This window comes from Cnephaeus nilssonii, assembly GCF_951640355.1.
Source record: "Cnephaeus nilssonii genome assembly, chromosome: X".
Taxonomy (NCBI): Eukaryota; Metazoa; Chordata; class Mammalia; order Chiroptera; family Vespertilionidae; genus Cnephaeus; species Cnephaeus nilssonii.
In genome coordinates this window covers 77,223,921-77,250,643 of record NC_137071.1, presented here as the reverse complement: position 1 = coordinate 77,250,643, position 26,723 = coordinate 77,223,921, and the positions used below count along the sequence as shown (strand labels likewise).

At 42.4% G+C, this 26,723-nt stretch overlaps 1 protein-coding gene across 9 annotated transcripts in view; it reads left to right on the top strand.

Moving 5' to 3' along the window:
- Nucleotides 1-23,074: 23,074 nt before the first annotated feature.
- Nucleotides 23,075-26,723, top strand: part of ACSL4 (acyl-CoA synthetase long chain family member 4) — an 84,072-nt gene continuing 80,423 nt past the window's right edge. For 6 of the 9 annotated variants that reach the window (XM_079765117.1, XM_079765116.1, XM_079765122.1 and 3 more), the window contains exon 1: nucleotides 23,156-23,294. The gene's annotated coding sequence lies outside the window, so the exon portion shown is untranslated. Of the gene's footprint in view, nucleotides 23,295-26,723 lie in introns of all 9 variants that reach the window. The other 3 variants (XM_079765124.1, XM_079765123.1, XM_079765118.1) reach the window with 3 other exon arrangements.

Genomic DNA, 26,723 nt, shown 5'->3' with positions numbered 1-26,723 from the left:
CGGATCCAGGGGCCCGCGGCCTCGCCCGGACCCGGGGCCCAGGCTCACCCGGATCCAGGGGCCCGCGGCCTCGCCCGGACCCGGGGCCCAGGCTCACCCGGATCCAGGGGCCCGCGGCCTCGCCCGGACCCGGGGCCCAGGCTCACCCGGATCCAGGGGCCCGCGGCCTCGCCCGGACCCGGGGCCCAGGCTCACCCGGATCCAGGGGCCCGCGGCCTCGCCCGGACCCGGGGCCCAGGCTCACCCGGATCCAGGGGCCCGCGGCCTCGCCCGGACCCGGGGCCCAGGCTCACCCGGATCCAGGGGCCCGCGGCCTCGCCCGGATCCAGGGGCCCGCGGCCTCGCCCGGATCCCGGGGCCCGCGGCCTCGCCCGGATCCAGGGGCCCGCGGCCTCGCCCGGACCCGGGGCCCGTGGCCTCGCCCGGACCCGGGGCCAGGCTCACCCGGATCCAGGGGTCCACGGCCTCGCCCGGACCCGGGACCCAGACTCACCCTGACCCAGTTCCCAGCCTCACCCGGACCCAGGGGCGCGCAGCTTCACCCGGATCCGGGACCCAGCGGGGTTTCGTCTTCTTGATCCCATTTCCTGTTGGTCAATTCCATCTCAGTAATTCCTTCGGCCATTTTCTCAGAGCTCCAGGGCAGCTGCCGCAGAACTCGTTGGGCGGCGGGCTCGGCGAAGCTCCGGTGTGCCCGGTGCGCGGCAGCGGGCTGGTCCGGGGTGGCTGCGTCGGCCCTTGGGTCTGCAGCGGTGGCCAGTCACCGAGCGTGCGCACCTGGCCGCTTCCGGGGCGTTGAGATTCTTGAAGGACTCGGAGGTCAGCAAGCGCGGAGTCTCCCACCCCATGACTCCCAGGGGCTCGTCTGTCCGTGCTCGGCAGCGAGTGGGGCCTTCCCCTCAGCCGGAGACCGCCGGGGGAACTGCGCCAAGCACGTTCCAGGCCGCCACTGTGTCGTCTGAGCCGTAGTTCTTAAAGTGTGATCTTTGGGTCGCCGGCATCAGCATCATCCCGAGTACCCCTCTCTTTTATTCTAGTTGTAGAGCGTCTGCTCAGTCAGCCCTCCGGTGGTTCTGGATGGTGTCTGCTCCGCTCTCCCGTCGTAGACTCAAAATTGTTGTGGTAGGCAGCAATCAGGCTTCCGCCCTATGCCTCCATCTTGGTCTTCCTTTGTATAGTTAAGTCTTGATTGTTGTTGGTGTCGCTGGGAGGAATTGTCCTCCAGGCCAATTGGCCGTGCAGATCCTCTGTGTCTATAAAGGAAGAGTTTCTGTGTAGGAGACAGATTTATGGGCCGGGTCTTGGTGCAGCAAGGCTTTGGCGCTCATTGATTCTGCCTCTGGAATGTGTCCTTTATGCGAGTGGTTGAAATCTGGTGTCATCTCACACCGACCACTAGATGCCCTCGTTTCTGGGTCTCCAATGGTGTGTAGGTCAGCTACTACCTGAGACCACTCAGCAGGACTTACGGCAAAAACTGCAGTTTCCTCCTCCTGTCTGAGCGTCCCTAGAGCAGTCCGACTAGAACCGCAGTTTATCTGGTCAAGCTGCCATAGGGCAGGCCACTCACATGCAAAAGCCGTTGCTTGGAGCCCAGGTGTGCCTGCAAGACGTGCGGGGCGGACCTGCAAAACGAGTGGGGCGGGTCCCAGGGCGGGGCGGGGCCTCAGGGCGCCACCAGGCCATGGCGAGGCGAACCGCACTGGCTGCAAGTCTGCTTTTTCTGTTTTCCACGTTTCCAAGCCCCCTCATTCCGCACTCCAGCGCAGCAAACACTGATTGCTGGGCGCACCTCCACAAGGAAGTCACTCCCACTCTCCGACAGGAAGGCCGAGAGTCCAGCCTCTTCCCGCAGGCGTCTGGGGAGCTAATCTCCCCTAGGGTTGGAACAAAAGCCACAAGACCCTTCCCACGACCCACGCGCCTCCGCACCTCAGCTTCTCCAGAGTTCGCTCTTTCCTCTTCTCTCTTAGCTGTAAATCCACCATTCAGCCAGCTCTCCTGTGGTTCTGGGTGGCAGACGCTCTGTGCGCGGCGAAGTTCCTTTGTTTAACTTTGAAATTGCTGTGCGCGAAGTTCCTTTGTTTGACTTCGCTGCCTTCTTAGTTCTCCTCTCTCAAAATGGCTAGAGGACTTGAGTGTAAGACAGGAAGTCTTAAGAATCCTCTAAGTCGGTGTTGGCGGTCTCCGGGGCCCCGAGGATCTCAGTGGGGAGCTGGGCTAGGTCGGTGACGCGGGTGGGCCCGTCTCGCAGAAAGATGGTCTCTTCCTTCACCGAGAGCCGCTGCGCCGAGTCCGCGGCCACCGCCACAGCAGCTGCCGCGGCGCCCACGAGCTCATGGCCCCGGCTGCGGTGCTGGCTGAGAGGAGCCGCCGCCCGGTCTGGGGAGACGCGAGCAGGAGTCGCCGCGCTCACCAGTCCATCTTTTAGTTGTTTTTCCAAAACTGCCATGCGAGGCAGCAGATCAGCCGTTCACCTCCGCCGCCATCTTGGCTTCTCTCCTTTTTAGCTTTTAATTTGAAGTTTGCTCTAAATAGACATTTTTTCAAAAGAGGAAATACAGAAGGCCCAGAGACATATGAAAAAATGCTCAAAGTCACTAATCATCCGAGAGATGCAAATCAAAACAACAATGAGATACCTTCTCACACCTGTCAGAATGGCTATCATCAACAAATTAACAAACAAGTGCTGGCAAGGATGTGGAGAAAAGGAACTCTCCTGCACTCCTGGTGGGAATGTAGACTGCTGCAGCCACTGTAGAAGACTGTATGGAGTTTCCTCAAAAAGTGAAAAATGAAACTCCCATTTGACCCAGTAATCCCACGTCTAGGACTATATCTCAAGAAACCAGAAACACCAATCAAAATGGATATATGCACCCCTATGTTCCCTGCAGCACAATTTACAATACCTAAGGTTTGGAAACAGCCTAAGTGCCCATCAGCAGATGAGTGGATTAGAAAACTGTGGTACATCTACACAATGGAATACTACACTGCTATAAAAAAAGAAGGAATTCTTACATTTGCAACAGCATGGATGGAACTGGAGAGCATAATGCTAAGTGAAATAAGCCAGTTGGAGAAAGATAAATATCACATGATCTCACTCATATGTGGGATATAATGATCAACATAATTTGATGAACAAGAATAGATCCAGAGACAAATAGTAGGGGAGGGGTGGTTAGAGAGCAACCAAAGGACTTGTGTGCATGCATATTTGTGTAACCAATGGACACAGACACTGGGGCGCTGGAGGCTTGCCCAGGGTGGGAATGGCTGGGGGTGGGAGGTCAAAGGGGGTCAATATGTAAATCTTTAGACAATAAAAAAAGAATTGATATGTCCCTGTCTGACACTGGTTCCCATTTAAATTAATTCGAAGACAGTTTCCCATGATGCCAGCATTTGCAATGACTAATAAATCACAAGGATAAACTCTAGACAGAGTAGGAATATTCCTACCTGAACCCATTTTTGGACATGATCAGTTATATGTTGCTTTCTCTCGAGTTCGAAGAGTGTGTGACGTTAAATTTGTAAATAGTTTATCACAAGGGAAATTGATCAAGCACTCTGAAAGTGTTTTTAGCCGAAACCGGTTTGGCTCAGTGGATAGAGCGTCGGTCTGCGGACTGAAAGGTCCCAGGTTCGATTCCGGTCAAGGGCATGTACATTGGTTGCGGGCACATCCCCAGTAGGGGGTGTGCAGGAGGCAGCTGGTCAATGTTTCTCTCTCATCGATGTTTCTAGCTCTCTATCCCTCTCCCTTCCTCTCTGTAAAAAATCAATAAAATACATTTAAAAAAAAAAGAAAAAAAATGAAAGTGTTTTTACTCTTATTGTGGTATACAGGAAGACATTAGAATAAGTTTAATCAATTTATCAGTCATTTTTTTCAATGTTGTTTTTATATCATGTTTTTGTTGTTTTTATACCATGTCTTTGTTGTTGTTATATCATGTTGTTATTGTTTATTTGTTAATCAATTTATATATTATTTTCATATACATTTTACTAATTTTCTTTCATCTCTGACATTTCTATTATAGAGAAAGGGCGAATAGTGATATTAAAATATTTCTTCTAATTAATTTCCTTTCAATGTGCACAAATTCATGCACCAGGCCACTAGTATTAGATATCTCCAAGGACTCAATGAAAACTGCAATAGAATTCCTTTACCTTTAGAGGGAAATGATGGCTTAGGCTTGGAGCAGTATTCTTCTACAATAGATATTAGTTTAAGAAGTTCAAGTTCTTATTGGAACCAAGGTCTGGAAAACAAGAATTATGTAACAAATATTCCATACTTTTCCAGATGGTGAAATGCGATCACATGAACACTATTATCCAAATTTCATCCACCACAAGGCTCTGCCTGCTCACAGAGGAAATTAATCCCTTTCCAAAGACTCTCCAGTTGTTCCTCAGCAAGGAGAATGTGCTTGTAACAACATGTTACCTATGTGATTGTAACAAACTCACCCATGTCCTTATAATCCAGACTACTAGTCAAAGCACCTCGTCACTGCCTCTATTGCTTATCCCCTTTGTGCAAATAGCACAGAGCTTCCATTCCTTGAGTTACTGAGAACTAAATCATTCACTCAACTGTATATTAATTTTGTCACTTGGACCTTTAACAGCATTATTTGTGTCCAGAATCATAGAAGGTCCTTCATGAAAGTGGTTCCTTCAGATTTTGGCTCTATTTTCCCCAATTGGCCTTGAATCCAAAGGACTAGCCAGAGCACCAACACTCTACTTTACCCTCTATTCTTTCCAGCTCTCTTTTTTTTCTGTGCCACAGCAATAAACAACAGACAAAAACCTACTTTATCACTCCTTCTTCAACTCAAATCCCAAAGGCTCCACTCATATGGACTTATGCAAGTAGGTCAAGGAAGGGATAAGAGAAAGTGTCACCTGATTTCTTTCAGACAAAGTTCTAGCACTAGCTTTAGCCCAGCCAGGATATTCTGTTACACATATAATAACAACATGGGCTATGTTTCTATTAGGGCCTGGGTGGGAATAGGAATAGCATGTCATAGGAAGAAAACTGGTGTAAAAGGAATCACTAATTCAGCAAGAGAATTAAACCTTGAAAGAATCAGTGGCTCCCTTTTTTGTTTTCTTACTGTTCTCCATTTTTTTAGTTTTAATATTGAGTCAAACACTTTTTTCCTTCACCTTTACATCCAGAAGATGACATAAATTAATTAGTATTCATGGTTGAACACAAGTTAAGATGATTTATGATGCTGAGTTTGGCAGGCCTCTTTGCCTTAATTCTATTTCATATCCAAAGCTAAAGCTTTCTGTTCCACAAATCAGTGGATTATTTTTCCAGGTAAAGCAGTCTTAATATGAAGACAATATCACTGTCACACTACAGTTACTGCAACAGTGAAGAAGTGCAGGAAGCCCATTTTAATTAGTTCATCATGAAGATTTTCAAACTGTAAAATATAAACAAATAGTCAAACTATTACCCCATGTCTTAAAGTAGAAGAATTTAGACTTAATTTTTTAGATATTGTTACCTATGAGGAAAATGATAATGAACCCCACCTCAACTGGTATGTTGTGAATTTCTAGACAAAAGTAGGAGGAAAGTTCTAGAAGCTGTGAGTGAGGACTCAGGAGATCTTTTTTTTTTTTTTTTACTCAGGAGATCTTAATGTCATAAGAAAAGTTCTTAAATATCAAGAATTGCTGACAACATAGAGAAGAACTTGGAGTTGGTAAAATATTATAAGAGGTGGAAAGTGCAGGAAGGAAAAGCAAATGATTAGACTGACCTAGAGCAGGGGTTCTCAATCAGGGGAGATTTTGCCCCCTAGGGGATGTTTGGCAATGTCTGCAAACATTTTAAAAACAATAAACTTTTATATTTTAGTATAGTTTTAGAGTTACAAAAAAGTTGCAAACACAGTACAGAGACTTCTGAATATCTCTACTTAGTTTCCTCTATTGTTAACATTAGTATGATATATTATTACAACTAAAGAAACAATTTGACACCTTATTATTAACTAAAGTTCATACTTTATTCAGATTTCTTTAGTTGTTACCTAATGTCTTTTTTTGTTTGTTTCAGGATCCCATCAAGGAAACCATAATGCATTTAGTTGTCACATCTCCTTAGGCTTCTCTTGACTGTGAAAGTTTCTCAGACTTTCCTTTGTTGACCTTGACAGTTTTGAGAAATACAGGTCAGGTATTTTGTAGAATGTCCCTCAGTTGGAATTTATCTGATGTTATTCCCATAATTAGACTGGGGTTATGTTTTTATTTAAGGGGAAGGATGATAGAGGTGAAGTGCCATTCTTATCACATCATATCTAAGGCTATCAACATGACTTATCACTGACAGTGTTAATGTTGACCACCTGTCCAAGATAGTATTTGTGAAGATTTCTCCACTATGAAGTTATATCCCCCCCAACCCTTTCAATACTCTACTCTTTGGAAGGAAGTCACTATGTGCAGCCCTCACTTAAAATAGTTATGCTCCATCTCCTCAAGGGGGCTGTGGGGGGAGGGAGTAACTACATAAAATATTTGGAATTCTGTATGGGATATTTGTCTTTTCTCCCATATTTATTCATTCATCATTTATTTACATTTAGTATAGACTCCAGCATACTTATTGAAGACATTTTAATTTTTTTAAGGGGACACTTATGGCACCTAGTGGTAGAGACCAGGGATGCTGGTTCTATAATGACAGATTATAGAACAGATTCCCACAACAGAAGTTATCTGTTCCCAAATGTCAACAGCACCAAGGTTAAGAAACCCTGCTCTAGAACCTTTGATGTTCTACTCTGTTAGGTGTTGCATATGGAAACGCAACTCTAATTTTATAATTGAAGTCAATAAATAAAGTTGAATTTTCAGAGATGAGTGTTGGAATGCATAAAATGAATAATTCTTTTGGTGTTATCCTATATAATAAAGAGGTAATATGCAAATTGACCATCACTCCAACACACAAGATAGCTGACCCCATGTGGTCAAAGATGGCCGCCCCCATGTGGACAAAAGATGGCCGTCACAAGATGGCCGGCAGGGGAGGGCAGTTGGGAGGGATCAGGCCAGCAGGGGAGGGAAGTTTGGGGCAACTTCCCTGAAGGGGAGGGCACTTAGGGGTGATCAGGCCTGCAGAGGAGGGCAGTTGGGGGGAATCAGCCCTGCAGGGGAGGGCAATTGGGCAGGACCAGGCCTGCAGGGGAGGGCAGTTGGGGATGACCAGGCCTGCAGGGGAGGGCAGTTGGGGGCGACCAGGCCTGCAGGGGAGGACAGTTGGTGGGGACAAGGCCTGCAGGGGAGGGCAATTGGGGGGGACCAGGCCTTCAGGGGAGGGCAGTTGGGGGGCACCAGGCCAGAATGGGAGGGCAATTAGGAGGGACAAGGCCTGAAGGGGAGGGCAGTTGAGGGGGACCAGGCCTGCAGGGTAGGGCAGTTGGGGGGTACCAGGCCTACAAGGGAGGACAGTTAGGCATGACCAGGCCTGCAGGGGAGGGCAGTTGGGGGGACCAGGCCTGCAGGGGAGGGCAATTGGGGAGTACCAGTCCTACAGGGGAGGGCAGTTAGGGGCAACCAGGCCGGGAGGGGAGGGCAGTTTTGGGGGACAAGGCCTGCAGGGGAGGGCAGTTGAGGGGAACCAGGCCTGCAGGGGAGGGCAGTTAGGGGGGACCAGGCCTGCAGAGGAGAGCAGTTGGGGGGAACCAGGTCAGCAGGGTAGCAGTTAAGCGTCAATCAGGCTGGCAGGGGAGTGATTAGGGAGTGATCAGGCTGGCAGGCAGAAGCGGTTAGGGGCAATCAGGCAGGCAGGTGAGCAGTTGGGAGCCAGCAGTCCTGGATTGTGCAAGGGATGTCTGACTGCCCGTTTAGGACTTGCCGCACCGGGATCAGGCCTAAACAGGCAGTTGGACATCCCTTGAGGAGTCCCAGATTGGAAAGGGTGCAGGCTGGGATGAGGGACACACACACCCATGCACGAATTTCATGCACCGGGCCTCTAGTGTAGACATAAATTAGGAGATTTAGTTTCTCTAAGGCTGTGTATAAACAAAATGAGCTGGGAAGTTGAAGCAGCTACCAAGACTATTCAAATCCATTAGTATCCTCCACCTACCACTCTTTATTTAAAGAAAAAATTTGGCTCAATATGTACACATTGGTAGTCTGCATTGAATGTATTTAGTGAATATTTACTTAGCACCTGTGTATGAGTTTCAAGAATCAATAGAGGCTTTGAAATGAGCCCGGAGGTGTGAGAGATGAGATTAAAAAGGAAATGCCATTTCCTTCATAGTCAGCCTCCTGTACATGCCACCTTTTCACTTCCTTGCCTTGAAATAGAACAGTGGTACTAAACCAAGTTCAATTTTGCACTCACCCAAGAGTTTTGGCAACATCTGAGGATTTTTGGTGATACCCACTAGATGCCAGTACACTCCTCAACCTCGGGAGAGACCAGGAATGCTGTTAAACATGCTACAGTACACAGTACAGCTCCCCAAATAAAGAAATATCCAGCTCCAAATGCCAAAGTGACAAGTTTGAGAAACCCTGAATTAGAGGATAAGAAAATAACCTTCCAGGTTGATCAAATCAATTTCTCACAACCAGAGAGAGGTGTCTTTGTATATCCCTTTTTAAATAGTGTGTGTGTGTGTGTGTGTGTGTGTGTGTGTGTGTGTGTGTGTGACACTAAACCCTTTTTGGCTACATTACTGTTGGGGTTGAAAGACATTCCAGAGCATAGGTATACTTGAGTAAAATCAACCTCCTTATCTTAGCCTATAAAACCCTGAAAATCAGGCTCTCCATCCTTTCGGTCTTCTTTTCATGCCCCTCTGCCCTTGGCTCTCTTGATCTATCCAGCTGCACAAGACCCAAGCACAGAATCACTTTGTGATCTTTGCACTTGATCTTTCCCCTAACTTGGGCATGACTGGCTCCCTTTCATCATTCCCTTCTCAGCTCAATGTCACCTTCTCTGCACAGCATTTCCTAATCACCCTATCTAAAACACATCTTCACACAAAACACACTCTTGATATCATAGTTTTATGTTGTCTATAGCACTTCCCACTTTCTGAAGTTATCTTATTTGTTTGTCTTTTACATTAGCATACATGCTCCCTAGGAGCAAAGGCCGTGTCTCTCTAGTCCAGCTTGTATCTGTGTGCCCTACACCCAGTCTGGCACAGAGTCACAGTTAAATAAATATTTGTTGAAAAAAAAAGAAGAAAAAAATAAAAAAATGTATTTGTTGAATGACTGAATAAATGAATGAATTACTTTGGAATAAAGATTTAAATGTTTTTGGAAATTCTGAATTTGCAGTAAATGTTTTGTGCTTCTTTAGCCTAAGGAAAAAATAAAATTGAGAAATAAAAATTTTAAATATGGAATGCTTAAAAAGAAACCATCAACAAAACAATAAGAAAGCCCACTGCATGGGAGAACATATTTGCCAATGGTATCTTTGATAAGGGTTTAATCTCCAACATTTACAGGGAATTCATACAACTTAACAAAAGGAAGATAAACAACCCAATAAAAAAATGGGCAACGGACCTAAATAGATACTTTTTTAAAAAAGACAGAAGGAAGGCCAAGAGGCATATGAAAACTTGCTCATAGTTACTAGTAATCAGAGAGATGCAAATCAAAACAACAATGAAATATCATCTTACACCTGTCAGAATGGCTATCATCAACAAGTCAACAAACGACAAGTGCTGGCAAGGATATGGAGAAAAAGGAACCCTCCTTCACTGCTGGTGGGAATGCAGACTGGTGCAGCCACTGTGGAAGACAGTATGGAGTTTCCTCAAAAAACTAAAAAAGGAACTTCCATTTGACCCAGTGATCCCACTTCTAGGAATATATCCCAAGAAACTAGAAACACCAATTAAAAAGGATATATGCACCCCTATGTTCATAGCAGCACAATTTACCATAGCTAAGATTTGGAAACAGCCTAAGTGCCCATCAGCAGATGAGTGGATTAAAAAACTGTGGTACATCTACACAATGGAATACTATGCTGTGGTAAAAAAAGGAGTTCTTACAATTTGCAACAGCATGGATGGAACTGGAGAGCATTGTGCTAAGTGAAATAAGCCAGTCAGAGAAAGATAAATATTACATGATCTCACTCATTTATGGAATATAATGAACAACATAAACTGATTAACAGAAACAGATCCAGAGACAGAGAAACATCGATCAGACCATCAAACCTTAGAGGAAAGGTAGGGGAGGGTGGGGGTAAGGGAGAGAGATCAACCAAAGGACTTGTATGCATGCATATAAGCATAACCAATAGACACAGACAACAGGGCGGTGAGGGCATGTGTGGGGGGGAAAGGGGGTGGGTAATGGGGGAATAAGGACACATATGTAACACCTTAATCAATAAAGAAATTAAAAATAAATAAATAAAATAAAGTTTGAATGCTTTATCACTTAGGAACACACTACATACTATGTAAATTTTTTTAGATCATGAAATGGTTATATTTGTTATATTACATATAAATGAGGAATTTATTAATATAATTATGAATTTAGATTGAATTTAAAAATATCAAAATTTGCCTGGACGGTAGTGGCTCGGTGGTTGAGCATCCACCCATGAACTAGGAGGTCATGGTTTGATTCCCGGTTGGGACATATGCCCAGGTTGCAGGCTCAATCCCTAGTGGGGGGCATGTGGGAGGCAGCCAATCAATGATTCTTTCTCATCATAGATGTTTCTATCTCTCTCCCTCTCAACTCCTCTCTCTGAAATCAATAACAATATATTTTTTTATTTTTTTAAATTTCTTTATTGATTAAGGTATCACATATTTGTCCTCATCCCCCCCATTCCCAGCCCACACTCCTCCCCACACATGCCCCCACCCCCCTGTTGTCCTTAACTGCTGGTTAGGCTCATATGCTTGTACACAAGTCCTTTGGTTGATCTCTCCCCTTTTTCCAGATTTTCCCCATTTAATGTAAGGAGAAAACTCCCTGAGGACAGATGAAAACATCGATACTAAAGTTGAAGATTTTAGGATTTAAGGTCCTACACAGATGTAGAAAACATTCACTCTTACAAAATGAGCCATGGGTCTTCCTAGCTCCAACCCTTAAGAATATCACATTTTCTGAAATACTGGAAAGTTGCTTTCTGATATAGGTTCTTACAGGCCTTGAATATTTGCTGATACAGTTAAATGAAATAGCAGGAATGTCATAAAAGTGCAGGCAGGAAATAAGGAAGGCAATGGTAGATGGGGTAGGTTGATTCTCAACTCCATGTATTCACTGGGTAAGAAGGAAGTTGCAACCTGGAGTGGACCTTTATATAGTAGTTTGAGCACATAAAGATAATCGACAAATGTATTGGAGAAGTTTGCTTTTTTTTTCCTTAAAAAAATTAGGTAAAGGAGAAGAAATAATCTTTTCCTTCAAAATTTCTACTTGCTTTGTTAAACATGTTCCACATAAAATGAACAGACCATATTTTCCCTAGATATTCCCAATGTGTTTTTTATCCTAGAAATTCAGAATATTTTAATAAATGTAGTTATATTAATTTTGCTTATGGTTAGATTGCCAACCTTCTGGGAAATTAATATGATGTAGGCAAGGTGGTAAAGTAGGATGAGCTTTGCAGCAAGAGTCAGGAGATCTGTTTTTCAGTCACTAGTTCTGAAATAACAAGTTTCATAACCTTGGATAAATTACCCAACCTCTTGGGGAACCCCAATTTCCTCATTTGAAAATAAATGAATGATTGGATTCTAGTTTAACTTTAAAGTTCTTTACAACTCCAAAATTCTATTTGAGAAGTTCGTGTGTTATGTATTTTAAATTTAAAAAGCAAACTCTTTCTTTGTTTGCATGTATAGAAATTAAAATTGTTGCCTCAGCCTTAGCCAGTTTGGCTCAGTGGATAGAGCATTGGCCTGCAGACTGAAGGATCCCAGGTTCGATTCCAGTGAAGGCACGTGCCCGAGTTGCAGGCTCGATCCCCAGTAAGGGGCCCAGGGACACAGACTTCCAAAATCTGAAGCCATGTTCCTCTTTGTGTACTGGCCAAGTGCCTAGGTACACTTGTGTAATGATCTGCCCTCTGCCCTGAGGTTTCTTAATCTACATTTTTCAATGTGTGTCCTATATGTTTGTTTATCAAAAGGAGCACAGCTGTCTCAGACAGGACAGAGTGTAATATCCTAGTCAATGGCTGAAATACTTTTCATCTCCTAAAATTTTCCATTCTTAAATTTTATAACTTCTTTGACCTTAAACGAGGGCACCTTGGCTTTCACTTAATCTGATGTAATCTGATGATGCATTTTATTATCTGAAGAAAGACACTGCGTTTTGAAACTCCCCTCTCCCCCATCCTATATAATAAAGAGGTAATATGCAAATTGACCATCACTCCAGCACACAAGATGGCTGCCCCCATGTGGACACAAGATGGCCACCACAAGATGGCCAGCAGGGGAGGGCAGTTGTGGGTGATCAGGCCAGCAAGGGAGGGCAGTTGGGAGGGACCAAGCCTTCAGGGGAGCACAGTTAGGGACAACCAGGCCTGCTGAGGAGGGCAGTTGGGAGTGACCAGGCCTGCAGGGGAAGACAGTTAGTGGTGACCAGGCCATCAGGGGAGGGCGGTCGGGGGCGACCAGGCCTGCAGGGGAAGACAGGGGTGACCAGGCCTGCAGGGGAGGACAGTTGGGGGCGACCAGGCCTGCAGGGGAGGGCAGTTGGGGGCAACCAGGCTTGCAGGGGAGGACAGTTAGTGGTGACCAAGCTGGCAGGGGAGGGCAGTTAGGGGTTACCAGGCCAGCAGGGGAGGGCAGTTCGGGGCAATCGGGCCAGCAGGGGAGCAGTTAAGCGTCAATCAGGCTGGCAGGGGAGTGGTTAGGGAGTGATCAGGCTGGCAGGCAGAAGCGTTTAGGGGCAATCAGGCAGGCAGGCAGGCAAGCGGTTGGGAGCCAGCAGTCCTGGATTGTGAGAGGGATGTCCCAGATTGGAGAGATTGCAGGCTGGGCTGAGGGACAACCCTACCCCCCCACCCCCCGCCCATGCACGAATTTTGTGTACCAGGCCTCTAGTTCACTTATAAGGAAAAGTTATAATACATTGGTGATCCTGCCCTGCCACCATTAGGGTTTCCCTCCAGTCTTCTAACACAGGACCCAGGGAGCTCTGGGTCATAATCATCGCCAGGAGAGTACAATTGGAAAATTTAGCCCCTGATGAGAGTAAGAGCATAAGATCTATCTAGGGAAGATTATTACATTTAGGCACATCATAGCATGAACCTGTTGATAAGTGGTAATAAAATACAAAGCCAATAGAAAAGATGAAGCTGGTCATCTCAGATAAAAGTAGCTGACATGGTCTTTGTGTTAGTATTTATTTCCAATTTTAGAGGTTTGCTAATGTTTAAACACTGTACCAGATACAATAAAGGCCCTATCAAAATTCACCATTACAGAGCTTTATCATGGAGCTGATCTGATCTGCATTATCTAAAGTTTCGTTTTTGACATTTTTTTATAACCTAGGCTATTTCTTTTATGTTAATTTATAGGTGTACTTTGCATCATGCTTCTCTTGGGATTCTGTATTTAGTCTTTCTTTCAGCCCCAGGTGAGCTTGGTTATTTCCCCAAAAGTGGCAGCTTTTGTAAACTGTTGGGAAAAGGGATAAAGTATAGGGTGTGGGGGAGGGAGGTGTGATTGAAGTTGAAGGGACTTTTAAGGTAGTGTGCTCTGTTTAATTAAGCTGTCTTTCTCTGACATTCCCCCCAAGTAGAATGTTATAATAGTGTACTCCTGCCAAAAAATCCCCAAACTTAAGTCCCAAACAAAAGAAACAACCTCTCTACCCTGAATTAAACACTATTGTTTTTGTATTGGTGACTTATTTGAAGAAGCATTATATTTAATTTAAATATAACCTTTGTGATTCTATAGCAGATCAGTGAATGCACTTGTTTTCTTTTGGGGGCCTATTTATCAATGGGACTATTACTACAAATTAATTGTTTTCTATTTCTTTTGAAAATCAGAGAAAAAACTGTTTTAGTGATATGAGTCAATTATCTTGTATCATTTGATTCTACAAGTTTACATGCAGGAGCTATTCTAAGAAACTAATTTGAGAGAAATGCAAATTTATAATCAAGAATGTAAAATAGTAATCAAGTTTTCAGGTTAATTTAAATTGGCTAATAGAAATAAGTGAACATCCAAGAAAATTTAAGTGTACTGGATAAAATTTAAGTGTACTTTATCAGCTCCATGATAAAGCTCTGTAATGGTGAATTTTGATAGGGCCTATATTGTATCTGGTACAGTGTTTAAACATTAGCAAAGTATTAACTAAAATTTCTATTGGTAGTGCATCTCATGGTAAAATTGCTTAACATGAAATGAACCTAAAGTAGTCTTATTTTTGTGTAAAAAATTAAAATTTAAAGTTATCAAGACTGCATTACAAAATTTACAAAAGCATCCATTAATAAAAAAAAAAGAAAAAGGAGGGATAGTAGGGTAATATCATGTAAGGAAAAATATCCTGTAAGTAAATTACATCTAGAAAATTTTTACTGTAGAAAATTAATTTTCATTTGTAATGCTAACAGCAAGACACCCATGAAAATCACACATGGTGTCAAAATAAGCCAAAGGAAAATCGTTTGGGAAAAAATAAAAAGGATCCCAAGTCAATTTTATAGAAAAGATTCCTGTATTAACTTTTGGTCGAGAATATGTTTGTATATTTTCAGAAAACTACTCCAAGACCATGGGGATTCCTGCAACAGAGAAGAGTTGTCAGGTCTGCTCCAACCACGAAGACAAGAGGAGAAAACAGTCCAGAGATGGAAGACGCTGACGACGCCTTGCCATGCTAGCAGTCAGCAGCTGTGCATCGATGCAGGTTGCCCAGGATCAAACCAGAGAGGGTCGGACCTGCATTGCCACCATCTGTCCATCATCCAGATATCATTGCTGACATGTACACATAAGGAACTATTTGACATTGAAACTGGGTCTCAGAACTGTTGGACATTGAAATTGGGACTCAAACATTTTTTGTTATTATATGTTTATTTCTAGTCTGCAGTTGCAAGATTTTTTAAAGAAAAGAAATGGGGGGAAAATAAATATAGAGGTAAAGAACCATTGAACAGACTGTCAAACTACAGCAGGAAGGCAGGGGAGGTTGGGGCGGGGGGGGGGGGGGGGCTGTAAGAGATCAACCAAAGGACTTGTATGCATGCATATAAACATAACCAATGGATACAAGACACTGTGGGGGGGCAGGTGAAGGCATATGCTGGGGGGTAGGGGAGGCTGGGGGGAGGTCAAGGGGGAAAAAAGGAGACATATATACTACTATTTGTAATACTTCAAACAATAAAAAAAACATTAAAAAAAAGAATGTTCATAATAGCATCATTTATAGTACTGGATAAATTTTGAAACTATCCTAAATGTCCCACAAACAATAGGGGATTCGTTAAGTAAATTATGTGACATCTATATACTAGAATATTATGCCTTCCTAAACATAGTTTTAAAATAATTTTTAATAACACGGGGGAGAGCTCATGTTACATGTCAAGGGGAAAGAAAGCACACAATACTATATATAGAATGGTTTCAATTTTGAGAAAAATATGCGTAAGAAGAAACTACTAAAAAGTAGATCAAAATATTAATAGTGATTCTCCAAGGGCAGCAGATCTGGATTAAAAAAGCATTCTTTGGGTATTTTTGGTATTTTCTGTGTAATAGTTATTACTTTTAGAAAAATATGTTAAAAATTATCAAACATTTTATCTTATTTTTAAAAATTTATCTTTATTGTTGAAAGTATTACAGATGTTCCCCCCCCCCCCCCACTAACCTCTCTACCCTGCTCCTGCTCCTGTCCCCTCTCCAGGACTTCCCTGCACTGTTGTCTGTCCATGGGCTATGCATATCAATTAATTGGTTAATCTCTTCCCACTACCCCCTCTTCCCTCTGAAATACAGCAGGTCAGTCTGTTGTGTGATTCAATGTTTCTGGATCTTTTTTCTTCATCAGTTTATTTGTTCATTAGATTCCACATATAAGTAAGATTAAACATTTTAATGAAAGCAAATTAAACAAGAACAAGATAGCATTGTTTGTCTATTGGATTGGCAAGATTTTTAAAGATTGATCATCTTCAATGTTTTCAAGAATATGAGGAAAATAGCACTCAAGTAGGAGTGTAAATTGGATTGGCACTTTTTAAAATATCTTTTAAATTTTTAAATGCACATACTCTTCGACCCAGCATCATTTCCACTGATAGGGCTCCTTTATACAGCTGCTTGAACAAATTCACAAAGATATATGCATAAATGCCCAGCTGGTGTGGCTCAGTTGGTTGAATGTCTTCCCGTGCGTGCATCACAAAGTCCTTGGTTCATTCCCAGTCAGGGTATACATGCCCAGGTTGCCAGCTTGATCCCCGTTAGAAGGTGTGCAGGAGGCAGCCGATCAATGTTTCTCTCTCATTGATGTTTCTATCTCTCTCTCCCTCTCCCTTCTTCTCTCTGAAACAATTAAAAACATAGTTTACTTAAAAAAGATATATGCATAGGGATATTAATTGGAGTATTGTGAAAAATTAGGGAAAAATCCTGTATGTTAATCAATAAGGATATGACAAATATATTATGGTATATCCATATTATGGAATACTGTATAACAGTAAAAAATGAATTATAATTCTAAACATGGAATGATGTTTCTGATATCTTATTAAGTGAATAAAAACAATTTGTAGGGCAATATGTATAATATATTCTTTTAAAAAAAATAAGTATATGTGAATTTATATGGGCACGGCAAACATTTGGGAAGATATATACCAGATGGTTCATAGTTGTTATCTCTGTAGAGTGGGATCAAAGATTCTCTTATTTATATACTTTAATTTCCATAAAGGAAATGAACATGCAGTTCTTTTGTAATAATAAAAAATAATAATGAAGAACCCTGGACAGGTAGCTCAGTTGGTTAGAAAGTTGATCCGATATGCCAAGATTTCTGGTTCGATCCTGGGTCAGGGAACATACAACAATCAACCAATGAATGCATAAATAGGTAGAACAACAAATTGATGTTTCTCTCTCTAAAATAAATAAATAAATGTTTAAAAATAATAAAGCACAGACAACAGGGGGGTGAGGGCATGAATGGGGGGTTGGGGGGTAAAGGGGATAATGGGGGGATAAAGACACATAAGTAACACCTTAATCAATAAAGAAATTAAAAATAATAAAGAGACAGTCAGTGGAAAAGTAGAGCTTATTGTGTGAAAATTGCTTTGTAAATAATCTTTCAGGAATATATCAGTCCATGTATAGTGATGTACAGTTAGTTACAAAGAGTTTAGAGACCTTTACATAGGGCCTAATTTGCACCATGACTCACTGAAGACAGAGAATAGTCACAGGGAGGAAGTTATTCATAAGCTGATCCAGAGTGCCATACCTAAATTTTGCCCAGTGGCAATAAAGTCAGAAATTTATAATTTCATAAATATTATTGAAAAGATCTTGTAGAAAGTTGAGGTTCGCCATAGATTCTGAAAGCTACTTGTATAGATGATATGTATTAGATACATCTCATAGCCAAAACTGACTTTCAATATCTATGAGTTTACCTTTAAGGTAGTATTTGCTTTAAATGTCTTGTCAGAGGAGGGGTTCCCCCTAGGTTTAGTATAGATGTAAGATATTCCAAAATGAGACTTTTCTTCTCTTGTAGATGAGTTTATGTGATAATAAGATGTACATGTGAAACATTACTTATTCAGCCACATGCACATTTTTCTCTCAAATAATATCTACCTCATAGGCTTATTGTGAAGGTAAAATGAAATAATACATGTGAAGTGCTGGGGGCAGGGACAGTGTCTGACACATAGTAAGTACTCAACAACAACTGGTGTCCATTGTTATTCAAACACATTGCTAAATATTTTCCATTTGAATGACAATAACTTGGCCTGTACCAGGTGCCATATATGGTCTAAGTGAAGGAGATAGATTTATTACAGCTTTTTAATTTGAAGAAGGATTATTTTGAATAAATGTTCATGGGTTGAGCAGAGTGAATATCTAGTTATAATGATGGGGTTTTTACATTTCATAGAAAGCATTATCAAAAGGTATATTTAGAGGATTGAAGGGAATGGAGGTTAGCTTGGAGATTAGAGAGTGATTTAATGAATGAAAGTGAAGGTGGTGGTGGTAGAACACTTCTTAAGGAATTTAGTCCTTGGCTTTAAAGAAAGTCAATCAATAAACAGGAGAATCTGAAGAAAGACTGGTGTGGTATAATGGAAGAATATGAGTTTTGATTTTAGCTTATTTTTTTTACCTATCTGTAAAATGAGGAGATTGGTAATTAGTAGCTACCATTTACTACACATTTGCCATAAGCTGGGCATTTTATAAGCATGATTTCATTTAATCCTTTCTTAGAGGAGCCTTATGAATGAAGTAATATTATCCCCAATTTACAGATGAGGAAGCTGAGGCTCTGAAGAAGTTATGTATCATGGTCGAAAGTGGTCCAAGTTCAATGCCCAAATGGTTTCTAAAGATTTTCCATTTGCTACTCTGCCTCTATGTGGCTTCTGGATTTTAATAGTTAATAATTCTGAATAAGGGGCATTTTTAAATTTTGTTATTTGACTTGTCTTTTAAGAATGAGAGATAAAATAGAATCTTCTTGTATGTGAAAGGGAAAGAAAACTAGAGATTTAAGGTGAGTTATGATATTGATTACCTTTTCCCCTAACCTAGGCTAGAAGCACTACAGAAAGTGGGTAAAAATATACCAAAGGTAACTTCCTTGCAGACTTGTTGACAACCACAGCCCATTTCATTTGCCTCATGGGTAATATGAATACTTTGTTGTTGTTTCCTCCCTTTTGGGAAGGTTGGTAAAGCAATTTGAAAGGATACTGCAGATTTTATTTAGAGGGGATAGATAGGAGTTTGCTTTTTTTAAAAATTGAATTTATTGGGGTGCAGTTTGTTAATAAAATCATACAGCTTTCAAGTGTACAACTCAATAAAACACTATCTTCATACTGCATTGTGTGCTCACCACCCAAAGTAAAGTCCTTTCACTTTTTAAAAGACAAAGAATGAGTTAGTGAGAAACAATGAAATCAAGTTCCATTAAAACCCTGCTGGGATTTTGACTTGGACTGCACTGACTTTATAGATTAACTAGAGGCCCAGCGTGATTAAAATTGCACAAGGAGGTGCCCTGCCTCCTGCTGTGCGAGGAGACACCCTGTGGGGGGCTGGGACCCGTGCCTGACTCACGCAGCACCAGCTGCCGTGGGAGTCAGGCCGGACTGGCACCATGAGAGGCCGGACTGGCGCCGCGGGGGGCCAGGACCTGCGCCTGACTCGCAGCGTCCTCTGGCCCCTCTGCCTGTGTCCACTCTGGGGCTGCTCAAGTCGCCGCACCAGCTCGGGCAGGCCCCCCTGCCTCTGTCTCTGTCTCTGCTCCAGGCCTCACCTGAGCGCACAACCTCCTCCTGTCTGATCGTGACCCGTTACGGAGTCCCGGTCTAATTTGCATATTACCTCTTTATATATATATTTGGGAAGAAACTGACTCTTTATAATATTCAGTGTTCCCATCCAGTCTTTCCATTTGTTTTGGTTTTTCAATTAATTAAAAAACTATAAAATGTACTTCAATCACAAGAAATGGTTGAAATGACAAAGAATCATTTCTCAAAAAAAAAAAAGAACATTTAGATATAACTACTATGCCTTTGACTATTTTTTAAAAGAGTAGCTTGGGTTATTACTTATGCTCATAGTGAGATCATCTTCTGTCTAGGTTTCTGATTTCACCAGTTGTTTCAGACACGCCATTGAAGACAATATTTGTCCTGGTTATTTGGTCTGAAAAAAATAAAGTCTTATTAATGACAAGACATAATTGGACTGTGAAAAAAATTGTTATAAAATCCTGCAGCTTGTGATTTCCTCCACAAGAGGATATTATTACTTTACAAACCTGTGAAATATATTTAACACACAAAGGCCTGTTCCCCAGTCAATGAAGAATTGTTGTTTTCTGACCTTCCATAAATAACTAATGCCAGTAGCCTGGCTATCTGTTTCAGTTTCTTATTACAGGAGAGTAAAATGGGCAAGACCTAAATATCGGTACCTGCTAGCAGAGCTGTCCTGCTCAATTCTGTTTGGCTTCAAACATTTTAATTTTCATGCATTCATTGCTTTTTATGTTGTATTTTGAATTTGTCAATTTTGCTGTACAACTTTCTCTTTTCAATTTCCATGTTTTTCTTTTCTATTTCTAATTGCATTGGTGATTCTGAGGAGGACTTATTACCGAGAAAGCCTGATATAGTGGCGAGCACCCTGGCTAGAAGTCATCAGAACTGTGGTAGGAAATCCAGGCTTTGCTACTAGTTAGTTGTGTGACTGGACAAGTCATTTGACCTGCATCTGGTTCTCCATCTGTAAAATAAGGATAATAATCCCCTGTCTTCCTAACTAGTAAACAATGGTGCAAATGTTCTCCTTAAAATGTCAGACAGCTGGCAGGGGAATGTTTTGCTCCTGGGTAGTAGTTCTGGAGGGTTTCTGGTGACAAGAAATTAAATAAGGTTTGTTTTGATCTTGAAAAATGAAAAAGGAAAAGCTATAAATACACTTGGTTTCCTTTTTGGCAATATAACTCTCCTTTCCTCTACATCCTGGGTGCAATTAACTGTAGAGGAAAAGGTGAGCTATGGTAGGTGATAAAAATAGCCAGAACTGTCAGCATTAATGAATAGCTTAAGTGATAAAGATGTTGAAAATTCAAGTAGTTTCTTGGTCTCAAAAATATACCTATATTATACACACACGCCTATACATAGTGTGTTATGTGCCCATACATATAAACAAAAACACTGAGAGCTTCAGGCTCTTTCCTTGAAACCTTGTAGAATTAGAGGAACTGCAGTAAGCTGAGGACTCGGTGTTCAGAGGAAATTACCTAATTGAAAAGGTCTTGGCTAAGTGACTGGTGGTAAAGGAAATTGACAAAAGTATTCTTCAATTACAAGTTCTTTTTCATCTTGGTCCAACAGATCGATGTGTTACACCGGGTCTGTACTTTGTGTTTTAATTCTACAACTAGATACAAAGTTTGTTGAGGGTTAGGGATCATTATTTCTTTGATTTCATTTGTGTTAACCTGACTATAGATGACAGTGCTCTCTGTATAGTAAGTTCTCCTTTAACTTCTAAGCAAAATGAGGTATAACAAAACCAATTTTACCCTAGGCTAATTGATACAAACAAGAGTTAAGTTCCTAAGGCATCTCATCAACTTTATAACGAAATGACGTTGAACAAACCACGTTATTCAAGAACATGCTCTACACTATAGGTACCCAGTGAATTATATAGCTGACAAATGATTATTTCTGGCATTACAACAAGATCTCGTGAAATAAACATGACAATTAAAATTGTTGTTTGAAGTCCTGAACTTTCTAGGTCAATCGTAAAAGGAAGTTACAGAACTGCCATAGCAATAATTATAGGCATGTTATATGTAAGTGGGTGGGTCTGTTGGAAATTGGATGAGTGATCCCACTTCAGAGTAGTAATATACAAAAGCTATAACTCCATACTCTCTTAATTATAAACCTCCAACCACCTATAGTGTTACCTGGAATGCTCATTAAAAAATTCAAATTTCGCCCTGGCGGTGTGGCTCAGTGGTTGAGCATTCACCTACGAACCAAGAGGTCACTGGTTCGATTCCTGGTCAAAGCACATGCCCAGGTTGTGGGCTCAATCCCCAGTGTGGAGTGTGCAGGAGGCAACTGATCAATGATTCTCTCTCATGATGTTTCTATCTTTCTCCCTTCCTCTCTAAAATCAATAAAACATATCAAAAGTTCAAATTTCTCAGCCCCACTCATATCTGAATGCAATACACTGGGGTTGCAGATACAGGCACCCATATTTTAACAAGCACCCCAGAGGATTCAGATGCAAATTAAAGTTTTAGAATGACTCTAGCTTGTAACCTGAGGCGGTGAGACACACGTGAATGTTGTTACCTCTGGTAATTCTTTGGGAAAATGAAAATAGCAAGTGAAATGAAATGTCAATTACTAGCAGGAAGAGGAAGCTAGTCTTCTAGTCTGCATCAGGAAACTGGAAGAATACTGGCGCTTTCTTATTATTTTTGTAATAAATTCTTGGCAGTTTGTCGTGGCTCATTTGCAATTATGATCTGTTCCTTTTGAAGTTCGGAGACAGTTTGCTGGAATCTTATTTTTAACAGCAATTTCTCAAATCTCTTAGGAACAGTATTTGTAGGACTGGCTCAGAAGCAACGATCAGGTCCAGTGAGATACCAGAGCGCTACAGTGACTTTTCCTTGCAGCACTGTGGATACGAAAGGCATAAAGTGGAAACCCTGCATCCTTGTGATATATCATCAGCAGGAGGAAGGGGGCGGGGGTCTTGACGCAGTGAGAGGCGAAATAAATGGAAGATGCAGGCATTAGCTCAGGCTTGGAGGAGCAAGGTGTCTTTGCTCGGCAAGATCTCTCTCCATAGGAAAGGTAGTGAATCCAAAGATGCATTCTTTCTAAAGGGCAGCTGGAAGACGACCTGAGAGGAACTTTAGAGCAGGTTCCGCATTTCGCTGAAACCGGACTGGCGCAGACCTTGAAAACACACGGGATAACGCGGCCAGCCAGCCCGGCAGAAGCGAGTCGGAAGCGGGAGCTAGAGACCCCGAGGCGAGCCTGCGGCGCGCCCAGAGCCCGTGCAGCTTCGCCGCAGCACCCTCCCTCACGCTAGGTGCCCGCTCGGCCCCGCCTCTCCGGCTGACGTCCCGGGCGAGCGGAGGCCGAAGCGTGGGTGGGCCGAGCCGTGGGCTCCCGCCATTCGGCCGGCTCAGCCTCACCACCGCGCGCCCCGACTCCGCCCGCCCCTCCAGGCGCGTCTTTTTCCGGGCTCGCGCCGCAGCTCCTGGCTCCGCCTCCGCCGGTCGTTGGCGTGCGCGCGCGCCGCTGCGGCTTTTTCTGCGGCCTCCCCGGCGCGCCCCTCCTCGCCCCAGCGCTAGCGGACGCGCCGCTCCTTTCCGCCAGCTCCCCGAGGGCCTGGCGCCTGCCGGCTGCGAGATCGCCGTGGGTAACTCCTCCGGTGAGTAACCCCCGCTGGTGAGGCTTCGGCCCGGCGCCACCTTCGGACACCTGAGCCCAGAGGCGGTTGAGCGAACGTTCCCGTTCCCGTTCCCGTTCCCGAAATCGGCTCCATTTCTTTTTGAGCCCCAGCGACTACCCACCCGCCTCCCCCGGGGCCGGAGAGATCTCCGAGATTTCTACATCTTCCCCTTTACTGAAGTCTGGAGTCCTTGAGACCCGGGGCTGCCTCTTCTGCCGCTCACCATTCCCGGAGAGGGAGAGGCATCTTCCTGATCGGGGTACTATCCTTTGCTTTGCCTTTTTCCAAAGGGGCACACCAAGAGCTTGCCAGGCTTCCCAACGACCTTTAGGGCGTCCCTAGACCTCAACTCCATTTTGTCCCCTCTGGCTCCCTCTGTATATCCGAGGGTAAGCGGGTCTCTTACCTTAGAAGCATCCGCCCTTCTAATGTGAGGGATGCCCTGGCTTTCGCTATCCTCTTAGCTTCTGTATTGTTACATATGGTAGAAAACAGCTGGATTTTAGCAGAAGCATGCTCTTATTTTTTCCCCCGTTCTTTCTATATTCTTGTCCTCAGTGGGTGCTATATATTTAGTATTAGCTTTATTCACTTCCTCTTCCTCTCATTCCAGTGCCCTACAGAAAGAACTGTGGCGGATGTCTATAGCACATAGAAAAATCGAGGAGAATATGATTCATTGCCTAACCCCCATCAAGGGGTTACATATTTTAAATAAGACGTCATTTCTCCTCTTCACTCCAGCATATGCTCCTTCAAAGGCATTTATTTTTCCTTCCTCTTGTAATGAATTTGCTCTATTCGCTCTTTGAACTTAAAAAAATCAATCATCACTGCTGTGAGATGAAGAATAAGGGCAAAATGGCATTTAATGAATCCCTTTGAAAAAGTAAGCAGTCTCCTTTATGGTTTAATCAACTATTTCCCGGTAGTTACTTGTCACTATAGTTTTTCTTGTATTTTGCCTCTAAAATTAGTTTTTTAAGTTTTTATTTACTGATTTTAGAGAGAGAAATATCGATTTATTGTTTCACTTATACTAGTATATGCGTTCATTGGTTGTTTCTTGTATGTGCCCTGACCAGGATGGAACCTTCAACCTTAGTGGATCAGACCACGCTCTAAGCAACTGTGCTACTGGGCCAGGGCTTAACTGTTTTTGATACCTAAGGCTGCATGCAAATGGAGATTCAATTACAGTACCGTCCATGAGCCTATCAATCAAGATTTTAATAGTGAAAGCCTCTTCCTTGAATTGTAAAATAGCTCATATTTTCCATTGAAGCTGGTAAAGTGCAAGATATGTAAGAAGACTTCTGTAAGAATAAACCCCTCTCAGCCGTTTAAGTGAAAGATGAAACATTAAACTGTTAGTATAGTACTTGCACCATAGAATAAAGTACGTTATTGTTCTGATGTGAGAGTAATTTGACAACTAAAAGTTCACAGACGGCGTATTGAAACCCTAAAAAGCTTGAGTAAATTCAGTCCCCCCCCCCCCCCCCTTAAAAAACCCTATTTAAAAAATAAGTAATTTAGCCCTGGCCTGGTAGCTCAGTTGGTTAGAGCATCACCCTGATACACCAAGGTTTCGAGCTTGATCCCAAATTCATATATAAGTGGAACAACAAATGGATGTTTCTCTCTTCCTCTCTTTCTCTCCCTCTCTCCCCTTACTTCCCATCTCTCTAAAAAACAATGAAAAATGATTTACATTAAGATTTGTTTCTGTTTTTTTTTAATTGAATTTATTGGGGTGACATTGGTTAATTAAATTACTTAGGTTTCAGGTGTACAATTCTATAGCACATCATCTGTATATTGTATTGTGTGTTCACCACCCCAAGTCAAGCCTCCTTCCATCACTATTTACCACTCCCATATCCTCTTCTACCTCCCCCACCCCCTTTCCCTCTGCCAATCACCATACTGTTGTCTATGCCCATGAGTCTTTCCTTTTTTTCTTTAATTGTTTTGGGTAGGAGTGGAATGGGAGGAGAAAGGAGAGTCTTGCCATATTTAGTGAGAAATGAATTGAGATACCCGAGAGGCTCAGATTCAGTTCCAGTTCTAGCTAATTGTATAACCTTGAGCAAGTTACTTTACCTCTCTTAGTTTTTGTATTTGTAAAAGTGTCTTGATGGTTGACAGAGTGATCCATAAGTCCCCCAATTTGCATTCTTTGTTTATATACTATATATATGAACACATATATATGTCTGTCTGATGCCATTTGCATCAAGGTTGTGCCATATATAATTAGTTATACCAGTTGTTTAGAATGTTTTTCTCAAAGATCTGCATATACTAGTTCCAATTTATATATACATAATTCTTAATCCATTCTTAGCAAATGATTATGCTATATGTGGAAATCTCTAAATTGGGAAGCATTTTACAAAAAGTCAGGTATTGCTTATTTCTTTTTGTAAGTAAAATGTGCAGTGTGCATAACACTTATTTTCTATAATCCTCACCCGAGGATATGCTTATTGATGAGAGAGAGAGAGAGAGAGAGAGAGAGAGAGAGAGAGAGAGAGAGAGAAAGAGAAATCAGTTGCCTCCCATATGTGTCCTAAGCAGGAATCAAACCCAAAACCTAGGTATGTGCCCAGGAATCAACCCTGAAACCTTTTTGGTGTACGGGACAACATTCCAACCAACTGAGCCACTGGGCCAGGTTCATACCACAGTTTGTTTGTTTTTAATGTTTATGGCTTTTAGAAATTTGTAAGGAAATGTATACATACTGCCTTGTAATTGACTAAGAACTTTAAAAGAATATGCAGGCATCTCATTCATTCGTTCATTTAATTTACCTTGTTCCTTCATCTGTCACTTATTTTGTGCCAGTTACCAGGATATGATGGTTAAGACAAGCCTTACCCTATGAGTTTAATATGGGATAATAGTGGTTGTATGTGTGGGTTGTGGAGAGATATATGTATAGATAGTTTATTTTTTTTAATTTATTTTATTTTTTTTAAATATATATTTTATTGATTTATCACAGTGAGGAAGAGAGAGGGATAGAGAGTTAGAAACATCCATGAGAGAGAAACATTGACCAGCTGCCTCTTGCACACCCCCTACTGGGGATGTGCCTGCAACCAAGGTACATGCCCTTGACCGGAATCGAACCTGGGACCTTTCAGTCCGCAGGCCGACGCTCTATCCGTTGAGCCAAACCGGTTTCGGTGATAGTTTATTTTTATGAACAACAATAACAGTCAAATCATGGACATAAAGTCCTGAGGATATTGAAGCTCTACAGGGTAGGAAGAGGTGGGTGATTGTATTAATTGCAGCCTTTAGACTCTTCTTGGCATTCCTTTTTTTTCTTTCTTCCTTAACTTTTAATTGCTGAGACCTTAGCAAAAATAAAACCTCTTTTCCCCCACTCCTAGC